Source organism: Alligator mississippiensis, chromosome 5 (genome assembly GCF_030867095.1).
Source record: "Alligator mississippiensis isolate rAllMis1 chromosome 5, rAllMis1, whole genome shotgun sequence".
NCBI classification, from domain to species: Eukaryota; Metazoa; Chordata; order Crocodylia; family Alligatoridae; genus Alligator; species Alligator mississippiensis.
Genome location: NC_081828.1, coordinates 29,163,740 through 29,179,714, shown reverse-complemented (window position 1 = coordinate 29,179,714; position 15,975 = coordinate 29,163,740). Strand labels below are relative to the sequence as shown.

Here is a 15,975-nt window from a genome sequence, read left to right as displayed (position 1 = left end):
CCACCGTTAACGCAGGTTCCCATCCTGTGTACAGGACCTCCATCTGACGCAGGAGGTACATGGTCCCACTAGGGGGAATGCCTTACTGGACCTGGTATTGGCAACAGGGGATGGCATGGTAGGAGACCTACAGATCGGTGGTCACCTGGGGGACAGTGATCACCAAATAATAGAATTCATCATAAGACGTTGAGTGGGTAAGGTAAGTAGTAGGGTGAAAGTGCTAGACTTTAGGAAAGCTGATTTCAATGAACTCAGGCGTTTAGTCAAGGATGCACTGCAGAGTAAGAGTTTTGAAGAGATGGGAGCCCAGGAAGGGTGGCTGTGCCTTAAGGAAATGATCCTTTGGGCACAGAGGGAGATGATCCCAATGCGGAGAAAAAGTGGGAAAGGGGTCAAGAGGCTTCCTTGGCTGACCAGAGAAATCCAGAGCAGCCTACAGGCAAAAAGGGAGGCATATAAAAAGTGGAAACAGGGAGAGATTACTAAAGAGGAATATACCTCCTCTGCTCGCGCTTGTAGGGAGGCAGTTAGACAGGCCAAAGCTACCATGGAGCTGAGGATGGCATCCCAAGTTAAGGATAACAAAAAATTGTTTTTTAGATATGTAGGGAGTAAAAGGAAGGCCCAGGGTGGAATAGGACCTCTACTAAATGGGCAGAAGCAACTGGTGACGGACAGGGGGGACAAGGCTGAACTCCTCAATGAGCTCTTTGCCTCAGTGTTCCTAAGCGAGGGGCAAGACAAGTCTCTCACTAGGATTGTAGAGAGGCAGCAGCAGGGCGCCAGACTATGAAGCATAGACCCTGAGATGGTGGAGGGGCACTTGGAGGAACTGGATGCGTTTAAGTCGGCAGGCCCAGATGAGCTCCATCTGAGGGTACTGAAGGCACTGGCTGACGTCATTGCAGAGCCACTGGTGGAAATATTTGAACACTCATGGAGCACAGGCCAGGTCCTGGAGGACTGGAAAAGGGCCAATGTGGTCCCCATTTTCAAGAAAGGGAGGAAGGAGGACCCAGGCAACTATAGGCCAGTCAGTCTCACCTCCATCCTTGGCAAAGTCTTTGAAAAAATTATCAAGGGTCACATTTGCAAGAGCCCGGCAGGAAAAATTATGCTGAGGAAAAACCAGCCCGGGTTCATAGCAGGTAGATCATGCCTGACGAATCTAGTCTCTTTTTATGACCAGGTTACAAAACACCTGGACATAGAAGTAGGGGTTGACGTCGTTTACTTAGACTTCAGGAAGGCCTTCAATACGGTATCCCACACCATACTGGTGAACAAGTTAAGAGGCTGTGACTTGGATGACTACACAGTCCGGTGGGTGGTGAATTGGCTAAAGGGTCACACACAGAGAGTCGTGGTGGATGGGTTGGTATCGACCTGGAAGGGTGTGGGCAGTGGGGTCCTGCAGGGCTCGGTCCTTGGACCGATACTCTTCAATGTCTTCATCAGTGATTTGGACGAGGGAGTGAAGTGTACTCTGTCCAAGTTTGCAGATGACACAAAACTGTGGGGAGAAGTGGACACACCGGAGGGCAGGGAACAACTACAAGCAGACCTGGACAGGTTGGAGATATGGGCAGAAAACAACAGAATGCAGTTCAACAAGGAGAAATGCAAAGTGCTGCACCTAGGGAGGAAAAATGTCCAGCATACCTACTGCCTAGGAAATGACCTGCTTGGTGGCATGGAAGCAGAAAGGGATCTTGGAGTCCTAGCGGACTCCAAGATGAACATGAGACGTCAGTGTGATGAAGTCATCAGAAAAGCTAATGGCACTTTATCGTGCATCAGCAGATGCATGACAAACAGAACCAAGGAGGTGATACTTCCCCTCTATCGGGCGCTGGTCAGACCGCAGTTGGAATACGGCATGCAATTTTGGGCGCCGCACTTCAAGAGGGATGTGGATAACCTGGAGAGGATCCAGAGAAGGGCCACTCACATGGTTAAGGGCTTGCAAGCCAAGCCCTATGAGGAGAGACTAGGGCACCTGGACCTCTTCAGCCTCTGCAAGAGAAGGTTGAGAGGCGACCTTGTGGCTGCCTATAAGTTCATCATGGGGGCACAGAAGGGAATTGGTGAGGTTTTACTCACCAAGGCGCCCCTGGGGGTTACAAGAAATAATGGCCATAAGCTAGCAGAGAGCAGATTTAGACTAGACATTAGGAAGAACTTCTTCACAGTTAGAGTGGCCAAAGTCTGGAATGGGCTCCCAAGGGAGGTGGTGCTCTCCCCTACCCTGGGTCATCTAAACCCAGCACTCTTTCCTGCCTATGCAGGGGGTCAGACTCGATGATCTATTGAGGTCCCTTCCGACCCTAACATCTATGAATCGATTAATCTTTAACAGTCTAACAGCTAATATGCTTTTAAAATCTAGAAGTATATAACAACCTTTTAGCCACCCGAAAAAGGAGGTTAAGGTGACATAATTAAAGAACCTTTTACCTGAAGTAGCACAATTGGCAATTTCATAATAACCTCAAAGGAAGAACCCTGCAAGCTATATGCTGAGAAGTAGGACTGGGAGAGAGCAAGAGTAATATTGTTAACTGCATAGTGTTTTGTCTTCTAAGAGAAAAGTGAAGCCAAGTCTACACAATGACCCCACTGGACCCCGCAGTAATAGTACTCTCAAACATGTCACACTTCAGCATAGGCTGTGTCTTGAACCAGAAGCAATGTAGCCATTATCTGCATGGCAGCACCATGGGTGAGCTAATTAGCATGGGGAAGGCTAATTTGCACTGTCACTGAACAGTGCTAAGTAGACTGACTAAAGTGCCACTTGGACGTAGTTGCGTGGTTCATAGTTTAGAAGATTACCTGCAATCCAGCAGCTCTGTGTGATGAGAGCCCCTGCAGGCACGGCTTGAGATGTTCAAGTGAATACAGTATGTTCAGATGTGCAGGAAGCATAGAAGAGGGAAAAGTTCTGTAAGGCATTTTTCACTCAGTATATGATGAAATATTTTAGGAAGATATTTTCAATAAGTGTTAAAGCATAGCAGAGCAAAATTCAAAGCTTAGAAGCAGGGTTTAGTTAAGTCAAGACTGATAGAACCACATATGCTTCCCACAGAATTGGAATAACAGCATTAGATTATAGTATAAATGGTATCTAAGGCTCATATCATGCCTCTACATGTCAGACTTCATGTTGATTTAAGCTAGCATTCATTCAGGGACTTAATACTTTAGCCAGATAGATAATGTCTTTACACTAAAAAGAGAGTGGAGATCATCAGGCAGAATTGTAGAAGCAAAACCCCTCCAGGCTGAACACTCACCAGGTGGCTGTGTTTGGGTTTGTAAGCTTCCTGAGTCTCTAAGAGTACCTATACCTGTGCATCGAGGGTGCTCCAATGTGCTATAATTAGAACATGTCAGAGCAGACCCAATTAATCAAGTCTGCTGGACTGTTATAATTACTGTGCTCCAGCAGACTCCAGCATCACATGTATCAGTGTCACATGTAACATGCTGAAAAATGGCAGCAGGGGTGCTTTAACTAAAGTTTGTTCAACAAGCTTTAGTTAAAATGCCCCCACTGCCACTTTTCAGCACAAGGATGCTGATACATGTGATGCTCCAGGCGCTTTAATTAAAGCAGCTCTCAGAGCCACTCTAATTAAAGCATTCCACCGCCTTCCCAGAGCATGTGTATAAATGCCCTAAGCTCCCTGAGTCTGAGTAAATTCCAGTGCCATCTCCTTTCTTGGCCTCTCTGACACTTCCTGGGTACAGGCTGTCTGCTTTTTACCCTTTGCAGTCAGGAACCTCCCAGTCCAGCTGGATTAAGCTCCCAGACCAGCACTGACCCTTCATGGCTACCCCACTTGCTTATGCACGCTCTTTGTCAAACATCACCTCATGGGTGTTCTAAATTACCTTGAAGCAGGCATACAAACTTTCCAGAAAACTCCCTGATTAGTCTTTACTTAAGACAGCTCAAAAATTGAGATCTAGAGAGCAATAAAACAGTTGTACTGATTTTCTTGTCTCAGGTTCCTCATTACTCTTGAGCGTTTTGCGGTCAGCATGTTCCATGGAAGCCTGGATCCCCCTCTGGAACATGGCTTCTCCTCTAAATTATGAAGTTTCTCTCAGTCTTTGGCAGCCAACCTCTTTCTTTCTCAAGTGATCCCACCAGAGGTGTAATGAGCAAAGCCTGAGCCCTCGGCAAACTCTGCTGAAAAGTGGCAGGGGGTGAGGGTAGGGTAGGAAGGGAAAACAGAGGTGGTATTAAGGACTAGAGGTAGGCAATTTTACCTATCTGAGCTGATGCTTGTGCCAGTGATCACCAGTCCAGCCCCATTCCCATGGCCGGCACAGAGAAGAGACAGTGTCTTCTCCCTGCGCAGTGGGGGATGGAGGAAGGGTGCCCCCAGTGCCACACATGCCTCCCCAGCTACCCTTGCTGGGGTCTGGTGGGGAGCTGGGCCAGACCCATGAGGTGGTGGGGGCTCCCTTCCCCCACACTGTCCCCTGCATGAGCTTTTTGACAGCAGCAGAGGTTGCTGCACCTGGATCTGGGGTCTGGGATCGGGGGGGAACAGAGCCGTCCTGCCTCATGGGCCCAGCGTAAATCCCCGCAAGAACCCAGCAAGGGTAGTGGGGCTGGGGCTGTATGGTGAGGGGCCTGGTTTTGCCCCCCTCCCCCCCTCCCAGCTCTGGGCACAGCAGCCTCTGCCACTGTCAAGACACTCATGTGAGGGGTAGGGGATGGGGGAAGGAAGCCCCGCTGCCACCTGTGCCCCTCCCAGCTACACCTGCTGAGGTGTTGGGGGAGCTAGGCTGGACCCATGCAGTGGGGGAGTTCCCTTCTCCCACCCCTGTGTTAGCATCTTGGCAGAGGCAGAAGCCATCGTGTCTGGAGCTGAGGCAGGGCAGGTGGGAAATGGAGCCCCTCCACTTTGCAGGTCTGGCCCAGCTCCCCACAAGACTCCAGCAAGGGTAGTCTGGCCAGGCCTGTACAACGTGGGGGCTTCGTTCCTTCCTCCCACTGAGGTTCTTGACAACAGCTGCCATGCTCAGAACTGGGGCAGGGGGCAGGGAAATGGAGCCCACCCACCTTGTGGGGCTGGCCCACCGACCCCTGCTGGAGTGTTGGGGGGAGCCGGTTTGGGCTTGCAGGCAGGGGGGCTCTGTCCCTCACCCCCCTTCCAGCTCCAAGCATGGCAGTCTCTGCTGCTGTCAAGATACTCATGTAGGGGATAATGGGGGGAAACAGAGCCCACCCCCACTCAGGGCTTCAATCTGGCTCCCCCCAACATCCCAGCAGGGGTAGCTGGGGGGGGGCATGTGGTGCAGGGGGGCTTCTTCTCCCCCACCCCCAACCACTGCTTACTGTTGTCAGCTGTCAAGGAGATAGGCCTAGGGAGAGGGGCAGTCTGGCAGCCTCTTGGGAAGCTGCTGGAGTGCCTTGCCAGGGCCAGTGAAAATAGGCTTCAAGCCTACCTTCCTCCACCCACCCACCCCCCTGCCCCAACAGGCAAATGGTTCATTGGCTCTCTACCTCATGGCATTTTGTGTAAAGCCCCATGAGTTGGAGAACCTCCCTGACAGGCTGCCTACACTTGTGTGCACACTTGTGTGCAGCAGTGCAGTGTAGGAGCAATAACAATGCTACAGCAAAATTGGCATGGGTCTGCTGCTGTGGAGTCCCCAAGAGGGTCACCATTCTGGTTCCCCCCACTAAGTTGGTACCCCAGTCATCTTCCAAGTTACATTACTGGGTCCCAGAAGTTGATAAGACCCTGCTGTTAAAGCATTTGCCTCTCTTTCTCTCTCTTCTGTCCAGTTTTTCTTTGTTTCTGAGTCCCTTCTCTGAGTTTTTTCATGCTCTGTATTTTTATAGGCTCACAACTAACTTCTTATCTATTTGTTCTTAGTTTGGAAAGAACTGGGCCATGCAGTTTACCTGCATCTACATTTTATTCGCAGGTAAAATCTATTTGGCGGTGATGGCCTTTACACATCAACCTATTTATAAATGGACAGACCTGCTGAGATGTCTCCTCCCTGTCTCTAGCAGAATATAGTAAGACAACAGGATGTGAAGATGTGGACAGTTAGTAAAATCACACTGACAGATAATTACCCATGTTAGTCTGAAGTCGAGCAGGAGGCGTAGGGCAGGGTGGCACCTTACAAACTAACTGGTTCAGAGACATGAGCTTTCATAGGTAAAAGACATGAAACATTTTTCAGTCATGAACTTCTGGATTTCTTAATTGTTTTGACATAAGGAAAGAATTCATTTATACACATCCCCAATACATTAAGTCATGTTTCACATGGATCAAGAGCCAAGTGAATTGAAGACAAAGTACAGGCAGTCTGGTGGACATACAGTTAAAGTTGGAAAATGTGGGGGATGGGGGGTGTTGTTTTACAAAAAAAAGAATTCTTGCATAGTTGTGAATTTCTGGCTCTGCTAAACTGAGGACTCATGTATGAATATCTCCCTAGATGTAGAACAAATGGGTACCATGTAATGACCATGACCAAGAAGGTTTGCATAGTTTCTTTGGACAACTAACTTTCTAGCCAGATGCCTCTCAGAGTGGTGCAGGACTGAAGAAGAGCACCAGCATTGAGTGTTATAATCAGAACAGCGAGGATGCCACCTAACCTAGTTCATTCACACGAGTTTTATCTGTGGTAGTTTGAATAATTTGATTAAGCACAAGAGCAGAATTCACCAAGTCATCAGAAGTGTGATAAGAAAAACTTTCTCCATGTGATAAAAGGAGAAACTTTCTCCTTTTATCTTTTTAAAGAAAGATTGTATAATTTCTATGAGATTCCTTTTTTATCAGAGGATGAGTATTTAGTTAGTCTACATTAAGGTTTATGTCTACCTTGCCTAGAAACATGAACCCACTGTTAGCATTTTTTAGGCTGTATTGTTTAGAGTAGTGTGCCTGAAAGATTGTGGCTGAAGAAGAATTGTGTTCAATTCCAAATCTCTTATTCTGCCCTCTACAGGCTGTTACTTAAAAAAAAAAAAAAAAGCATAACATACCATATGATTCATTTTAGAGCATTTATTACTCCCTGTATTACTGTAGTTATTGAGAATAACTAAATATTTCCACACAGGAGAAGCATGTTCCCTCTCAATGAACTGTGGAAGTCCATCCCTGTTCCCAGATATGTTAAACTGAAGGATCTTGTGCCAAAAGTTCTAATACTGAACCTCTTTGGGAATGTAATATATATTGTGCATGAACAATAAACCTTATGTAGCCCAAACTCACTACTTGTATAAACAGCTGTAACTTCAGTGAAGCAAATGGAGCTGCACTTGCATAACCAGCCTAGCTGTATTTTTGATGCTATATTAGTAATTATTGGTTCTATTTTATTAGACACCAAAAGACAAATATGTGAAATAGGGCAAATCAGTTTGACCATACGAAATGCATGTGCTTTATGCAAAAGAGGAACCTGCACATTCTTACCCTCGTAACTCATGTTAGAAGGAATGTGCATGTAAATTTTCTGTCTACCAAAGTTAGAATAAAATGCTTCTGGGCACTTGATCTGTTTCCAGCTCACTTTTAAAGGTTCAAAGGAAGAAAATGAAAATGTACCCTCTTTTTCAAAACCACAGTACAGTGGCAGATGGCTTTTTATGTAGATGTTTTACCCCTGTCCCTGCCACATTTGGAGGTGATATAGGACAGTCTTTTTGTTTATACATCATATAACACTATAGGTTTCCAGGCCTTAACAAGGGGGTCACAGACACTCCTGTAAACCAAATAACTAGACAGTGTTATCTATTCTATGGTATAAAATGCAGCCTTGATTATTGAAGATCCTATGTTCCCGTACTCCTCCCAAAAGGAATTATTTAAGTTCTGGATAGTTATTGTACAGGTTTTTTTCCAAAATTTCTCCCTATTTGGTATTTGCTATTCTCCCTATGTTATTTATTACACAGCAGAGAGTAAGGATGCATCTGCACCTATTGCTTGTTTCCTATGTATAATCATTACACACTGTGGGTTGCAGCCTTGTGATGGTTCTAAATCTGAGTGGGGAATTCTGAGTATAAACTCTGGTTTCTTGCAAATGTAGGTAACTAAAATATATCATCCACAACATTTTTTCTAAATTACATCATTCAAGTCCAAGCTTTCAAAACCAAACAGTTCCCTTAGATGTGGTCTTTGACTTACCTGCATTCCCCTTTTGTGTGTATAAAATTAATTAATTTCAAATTAGTCCACAGCATCAGAAATGACTACACTGCCCAGAAGGAGGGAGCAGCAGCCATGAGGAATACTCAGAAAGAGAGAGACAGAGAGAGAGAGAAAAGAGTTGGACCATCTAAAACTTTCGCTCTCTCTCTCAAGACTTATGATCAAGGAACTTGCTGCCTCCAGTGGGAATCTCCACCTGCCTCTGGATGATACTTGTGAGTAAGCTACCCAAGATCTAACTAGATATATAGCTTGCAGTAACTAAGATGCGTGATCAAAGGCTACCCAGCCATGCCAGTTTGCTCTAAGGGATTTCTCTGATATTGCTCTACCCTGTACCCTATTCCAGCCCTACCCCTTGTAACCAATAACGTTCTCCTTTGTACCTAGCATAGGAGACTTATTGGGAGTGGATCTAGATTATGCCTTGGGGTCCCCTTGGTTCAGCTAAGAGAGATCACTACTTGTGCTTCCGAATGAGGGAAGCATTCCAAGTTCTTGAAGTGAATCAAGTACCCTCAAGAGCTACTAGGCCTGTGTTTCCCAGGGGGTGCAGAGCCAGAATCAAGCCCATCCCTGGGTGGTGGCAGTTTTACCCCCAGGCTAGCAGGTGTGCTCCAGGAAGGGTGTTAGCCAGACATGAGGTGCCCCCAGGGAGGCACTCAGAGCCTGGAAGGTGATCAGGTGCAGTGAGGTGGGTGGCTCAATGAAGGAGCACCCCCCACTGGCCTGCCACAGACGGAACCCAGGAAGGCTTGAGACAGAAGAAAACAGAAAGAAGAACAAGATAGGAAGGCCTGTGCCTGGCAAGATTCTGAGATCAGCAACTGATTTGGAGCATTTTCCTTTTGACTTTGCTTACCTGTTGAAGAGGTGGACTACTGGGAGGTAAGCAGGGGGATAAGTCACTGCAATGACCTACAGGGCTGAAAACTAATGGATGGCTTCTGATAGGAAAAAAAGAAGCAACAGTAGTATAACTAAGGCAGGGTGCCTGGGGGAGCAGCCCCAGACACTGACTTGGTGGAAGGAACAGAAAAATAAAAACTGCCACTGCTGCTGACTATGCACACCTCTGGCACATAGGAGCTGCTGCTGCTGCTCTGGTGGTAAACTGCCTGGTTATGTCTCTGCTCAAGAGGTGAATGGGACTGTAACCAAGCTGGGTAAGGTCTATAGCCAAACATATGGAGCCAAATTTTCTGCAGGTTTAAGTGACTACAGCAAGATTGAATTCAAGGGAGTTCTGCCCACTGACCTTAGCAGAGATTTGTTCCACTCTGCTTAAAATTGATAATACTTGAATTCTGGTGGCCTGAGATATCAGGTCTCTCAGGTTTGTTGGCTCTGATGCTTTGATTGGTTGTCTGTTAAAAGATCAAAAAATAATTTCAAGTAACTTTTTTACCTTTTAGAAGCTTAAAAAGATGTATTTTCTCTTTACACAAATAAATGAATCCTGTTGTTATCACTTTGTGACTGCTGGTCGTGGTTTCCTAACTTCGGAAAAAACAAGTATTTGAAACATTTTATTTGAAAAATAAATTGTAGTGAGAAATGGTAAAGAAATATTACAGGCTATAGTGTACTAAATGTGAGGACTTTGAAACTCTACTTCAACAGTTATACAAAAACAACACTTTTTTGGTTTCTTAAAGTGTAGCTGTTCCATGCAACGCTATTTCACAGGAGACCGGCTCCTTTGTCTGGACAGAAAGCACATTCCTGTAGCAGTCTGGTAATGTGCAGTTTTCTGTGTTGTTAAAGAGCCAGATTTGGGTGTGGCATTCATGTCCAGATTATCCCACCATAGTTGGCTTCTGAGTAGCGACATATTTATCTCTGATTGTCAGACTGGAATGTCCTGTGCTGATTGATTCCCTGGGTAGCACATGACAGTATAATGCACTGTAGAATATTTGTGTCAAAAATGTTTGTCTTAAATAAGTCTGAGTTGGGGTACTCAATCCAGTGCTACTGCCTCCCAAGATTTATGCCTAGATTGCTTTGGTACAATCCCCTACTTAAATTGTGAATAGACATCATTCATTGGAAGGACTAGCAGACTTAGCCTTTGAATTTGTGGCAAAATGAAGCTATATGCCATTATCTAAAGTACATTAAAATACACTTTCAGGAATGCTGGTTAACTGATGTTTACTTTCATCATCATTCATCAGTGCCAGTTATTCAACACTAGCTATATCCAGACATGTGAAACATTTTTGTTAATGGTCGAACATGTTGCTGACAGCATTTGGAAACACAGTGGGAAAAGGTATTTTACTACTAAGAAACAAAATCTAATTGTGGACATTTAAAAAGGTGACTTAACTCCATACCTTTTTTTAATTTATCACTTGGCAATAAATTGTAACAAAGGAAGTAATCCCCACTGTTTTGGCATAATGACCCCAACACTTGTTCATTCTGGGAGTATCATGTTGGTAATGTAGGAAGGAAGCAGTGTGGTCTTTGCAGAGAAAGCTACTGAAAAGTAAGGAAATAATCTCATGCATTGTTTTTTAAAGAAAAGAGGCTTTATCCTGAGTAATTCACTGAACTGCAGGAAGATTATTTACAGAAAGTTGATCTTTTCCTTTATTGTTAACTAATCATACCTTCTATTTATGTTTTGTAAAAGAGGAATTTTTGCAATGTATCATTAAATTATTTCCTTATTTGTGGTGCTTTCTGTAGGATCAGACTGGAATTACCTGTCTCAGATGTAGGACAAAATATGGCAGTCTCAGACTATAATTCCTGCTCTGCAGTAGATAACTGCCATTCCCAGCACCTATGATTGCTTGTTCCTCACTCAGTGAAACAGATATTGCCATATACCATCTGCTGATCGCTAAATGGATAAGATGCCCATAGACACTCCAATTCAAACTACACAGAATATAAAAGTGCAGTTGTAGTGGGTGGTGCTATTCCAGGGGATAGCAAAGAAACAGAGTTTTTGGATGGATTTCCATTAGTTTCTGAAAAGGGAAAGATAGAATTATAGGGAAGGAAGAGAAGTACCTAGCAATCTATGGAATTCATCCCTTTGTGTTAAACTAGCTGCTACACCATGCTATAATATCCTCTGCTTATGTACTGCCCTTCTCATTCCTTTGGTAGTAGTGTTTAAAACACTTTAAAGCCCTTGCCTAATGGGTGAAGGGATGGTAGAAAAGAAGAATGAAGACAAAGAAAAAGGTTTTACAAAGTTCTTCCAAGTAAGCAACCCAAAAGAAAAGTAAAAAAAGAAAAATTTCTTGCTATATATTATATGGCTTCAGTATTGAGATTAAGTAAAAGAATGAAAGATGAAGTAAGGAAAGAAAGCAAAAAAGAAAGACTTTTTAAACACTTATAATAAAAATGTTAAAATGAAAGGTAAAGGTATATGGCTGCATGAGGTGCTGGACAGGGAATTATTTGTCAATCAAACTGCTGCCATAACTAGACATTAAAACTCCCTCCCTCCACCCTATGCCTTTCACATGGTCGCACTTTTACTACTAATCAGGCATCTTCCACCATACAGAGTGCCCCCTCGAGGTCCCAACACGACCCAAATTGGTCTCTCTTCCATCGCAGGGTAAAGGGTCCTAACTTAAAAGGAGAGATGTGCCCAGACCAGGAGTGGAAACAGGTGGAGGGCACTGTCAAAGTTGACCCCCGTGAGCTAGTTCCTGAACTTCTTCAGGGTCACTGTTTTGGCCTGACCCAGCAGAAAATTGTCCAGGCAGATCATGTTCCCCTCAACTGCTTGGTACAGGACAGAGAAAATTATAGTCCCAGAGCAATCCATATCCAGAACACCAAAGAGACTGCAGAGGGTGACAGGGTATCCACAGCCAGGGGCAGTCATAGAAGAAGTGGAATAGCATCTCCTCCATTTCCTCTTGCAGAAGAGGTAGGGTGCCGTCACCACTTGATCTAAGTGGTGGACAAAGGTCCCAGGGGCCAAGACCCTGTGCAGAAGCTGTCACTGGGTTAACAGTCCTCTTGGTGATGGCGCACAAGGTGCAATAGGCTGGGTGGGCTTGTTCTGGAACTGCTGCCACTAGATGCTGCCTCCTGATTGTACTGGGGGTGACAGTGAGGATACGGACATGACACACCCTCACTGCACACATTTACAGTGCCTCTCTAGGTGGGAGTTGCGGCAAACAAAGAACTTCAGGATTCCTCCCTCTTCAAGATAGTTCAAGATAGAAGTTCAAGATATACTTGAACTTCATTGAAATTTATTGCAACAAGAAAAAATAAGACTTGGGGAATCATAATCTAGTGTATTTTCTGGTAATGACAGCAAATAAAATTCAGTCTCTAATCTGATGTGACCAGAAGTGCATATCAGGAAGTTCAGTGATGTTGGTTTATATTAGGTAGAGGAAGACTCACTTTTCTGAATTTTTAAGTTGCATAAATACTATTGGCTCCAGAATGTGACTTTCAGTGTGTGTATCACTTAGAAAACCCTGTTTGAAAACAAATTGGAATGATTTAGAAAGGGAAAAAAGAGGATTAAGAAAAGTAGCAGTGAGCAAGTAGAATGAAAGCCAGTGCAGAGAGTCTTTAAATCAATAAGAAGGAATAGTCAGGAATGCATTTAATTGGCATATATTGTGTTTGGGAAGTTTAAATATAGTGTTTGGACTTGAGGAGATGAAGAAAACATTGCCCTGAATAGTGGAGAAAAAAAGAACCAAAAAAATACTTTGTAGATGTGTAAGGCAAAATGAATTCAAATATCAGAAAAAAATGAAGAACTTGAACTAGTTATGTAAATCCAAAGTGATATCTGAAGACCGGAGTTCAAATCTTATTCAAATTCTTGCCACATGAGATTTATGGGAGAGTGGGTTGTTTATGCTATGAGCTCTGTCCCATCTTACTTTCTTCTCACTCTGATTGCTTTCATATCATCAAATTATAATATAGACATGTCTTTTGTCAGTCTGTTTAATAGTTGTTAAACAAATGCTACTATCAGATTCTTGCTCTTTCAAAGGATATGAGGGCTGCAGAACTATTGAGAAGCAATATTGTTCTTTCATGAAGTAGAAGAACATTGGGAATGTTGTTTAAAGGAAATGGCACTAGTATTTCTTCTTTAGTATGAATCGCAACAAACTGGTGACTTATTTTAAGTCATGCTTGCATCCAAATAATTCTTCAAAAATCATATTTGGGACAACTGCACAAAATGCTTTCTTTTTCATTGAAAAGATCATGAATAAAATATTCAAATGTGAGTGCCCACCCTTGAGCACTTGTTTGGCATCTAATAAGATGCCAAACCTTCAGGAGAGCTACTGAGATGGTATGGGCTGAAATATCTGCAGTACAAAGATAAAACCTGACAGCTTCTTTAAATCAAATAAAAAGAGCACTTATTTCCAGCCGTTTTTTGCACTCATGGTCAATGTTTGGTTCAAGTTAATGCCTAGTACATCCAGCTGGAAAAAAGAAAAACGGAAAGATCCTGCCTCCTGCTTCCTTCTATAAATGCTGCTGCTTTTTTTTTTTTTATTGATGGCCTAGTCTACCACTTCTATTTCAATGGCTTAACTGAGAACAGAGATATAGTTTGTATTCCCATGGCAAGCCTAATGTTCTTAATTACATGTGCCTTTATATATCTAAGGAAAATTTCAGGTTTGAAAATGAATAAAAGGAGGAAAGGTTACTATATTTGAAACACTGTGCATTTTTTCTTTTACAGCTTTTCCCATAAAGACATCTGGGACTGATTCTCATTTGCACTAATGCCACTTTACCCTGCTTGGGAACTCTAAATGGGCTTTGAAGAAAGAGGAACTACCTTTTCTGCCAAAGTAGTACAAAGCCACTTTTGTGTAAATGACAATTTGATCTGAGTCTGTGTTCTTGAGAATGATAGCCAGGAATGGGGTGGTATGGGTAGGATAACTATTATCCAGAATAACTATTATCCAATAATTATTCTGGAGCTACATACAGACATTTGTGGAGATTAGGGGGAGGTTTGATCCAGTAAAAAATGGCCACCTGATTTACCTCAGTTTGCCCAGGTACAGACCTTGTCCCAGTTAGGTAGATCTAAGTGCAAACTATACAGAAGTTTAGGACAGCTAGGTCAGTCTAAAGATGGCTGACCTGATCTAAGTTAACCATACCTCAGACGTGCACTCAATTTAGATCTGGTTGGCTATTTTTAGATTGATCTGTCCTGAACTTCTGTACAGTTCCCAGCACAACCCCAGGGCTGGGAAAGCTCAGGCACCAGTCCCAACACCAGAGCTCCACTTTTCCTAACCACCATCCCCCCAGCACTATGGTTGCCAACCCTCCCGGATTTGCTAGGAGTCTACCAGAATCAGCGTCAATCTCCTGGCAAGTCTTGAAAGCAATCCAGGAGCTTGTGCTGCATCATGGGTGGGGCGGGGGCTCCTCCCAGAATACCTTCAGAATCTCCCGGAATAGCTTCACTCATAGTTGGCAACCGTACCCAACACCAGCCACCTAGCCCATCCCCTCCCATCCCCAAATGGATACTCCCCATCCTACAAGTCTTTCGCAGTGCCAGTTTTACTGGTGTTTGCTGAGAGCCGAGCAAGCAAGTTAGGGTGGGGAGGGGCAGACAAGGTGGAGAAGGTGTTGGTTCACTAGGGAGGGTTGTTTGCCTGGGGGTTGGGGGGCTAAAAATAGCCTCTGGTCCTGGGAGGTGGGGAAGAGAGCCCCAAATTCTCCTGTGGACAGTGTTAGCTCCCCCCCCCACAATCCCCCTGGGGACCCTGCCTACCCCCTGATTCCCCAATACCCCCTAGGACCCTGCTTGCCCCCCCAATTTTCCCATGGACCCCTCCATACCCCCAGAGCCTGTTTTTCCCCCTCCAATCCACAATCCCCACCCCCCGCTACCCCTGTATCCCAACTTGTCTTAGATTGTGGCCATTTTTAACTTAATCTAAACTTCTTGAATGTCTGTTTGCAGCCTGAATCTTCCTCTCAGTTCCTTTCACATATATAGCAGTGTCTACCCTTTATGAACAAAGATATAAAGCCATAACACAAAAGGTTGATGTGAAACTCATTAAAAAATTGGGAGAAATATTCACAGTTCCACAGAAAAACTTTCTTACTAGGAGGGTAGTAAAGCATTGGAACAGGTTACCAGAGAAGTTGTGGAATCTCCATCTTCAGAGGTTTTTAAGACCTGGGTAGACAAAGTCTTGGCTGGGATGATCTATGCGGGGATGGTCCTACTTGCAGCAGGGGGTTGAACTAGATGACCTCCTCAAGTCCTTTCCAACCATAATTTTCTATGAAATCAAGAAGGCATCTTGGAATGCCTAGATTTGAGTACTTTGTAATGATGACAGGAAAAAGCAGGTAAAGTACACATTTAGGGTGAAAAATTGATTCTAGTTAAGTCTATGGCAAACCTTGCACTGAATCTAGCCATTTTCAAAAGCAAAAAATCAAAAATGTATCACAAGATATTCCTTTGTTATTTGCAAAAAGGATACAGTCCTTGTTACTTTCAGTTAGTTCAGAATATTGATACATAACTCTCATTCTGGTTTTTTTTCTCAAACCTGTTTTATTTCCTAGCTTTATCTATAGAAGGTTGCCCTTTGAAAGAAGTTCCTGATGTGGGCACATGTATTTGGAGGACAGGGGAGAAAGGATCTACTAGATTCTTTTGTAACCATTACATCTGAAAAAGGGGAAAGGCACCTCAAGTGGCAGAGCTACTTCAATT

At 44.0% G+C, this 15,975-nt stretch overlaps 1 long non-coding RNA gene across 6 annotated transcripts in view; it reads right to left on the bottom strand.

Annotated features, from left to right (window-relative positions):
• The window catches only part of LOC109283562 (uncharacterized), a 98,593-nt gene that overhangs the window by 64,252 nt on the left and 18,366 nt on the right, over positions 1-15,975 (bottom strand). Inside the window, exon 1 of one of the 6 annotated variants that reach the window (XR_009462365.1) lies at positions 9,487-9,589. The exons of the other annotated variants lie outside the window; for them this stretch is intronic. This is a non-coding gene — a long non-coding RNA (uncharacterized LOC109283562). Of the gene's footprint in view, positions 1-9,486; positions 9,590-15,975 lie in introns of those variants that run through there. 6 annotated transcript variants of the gene reach the window in all.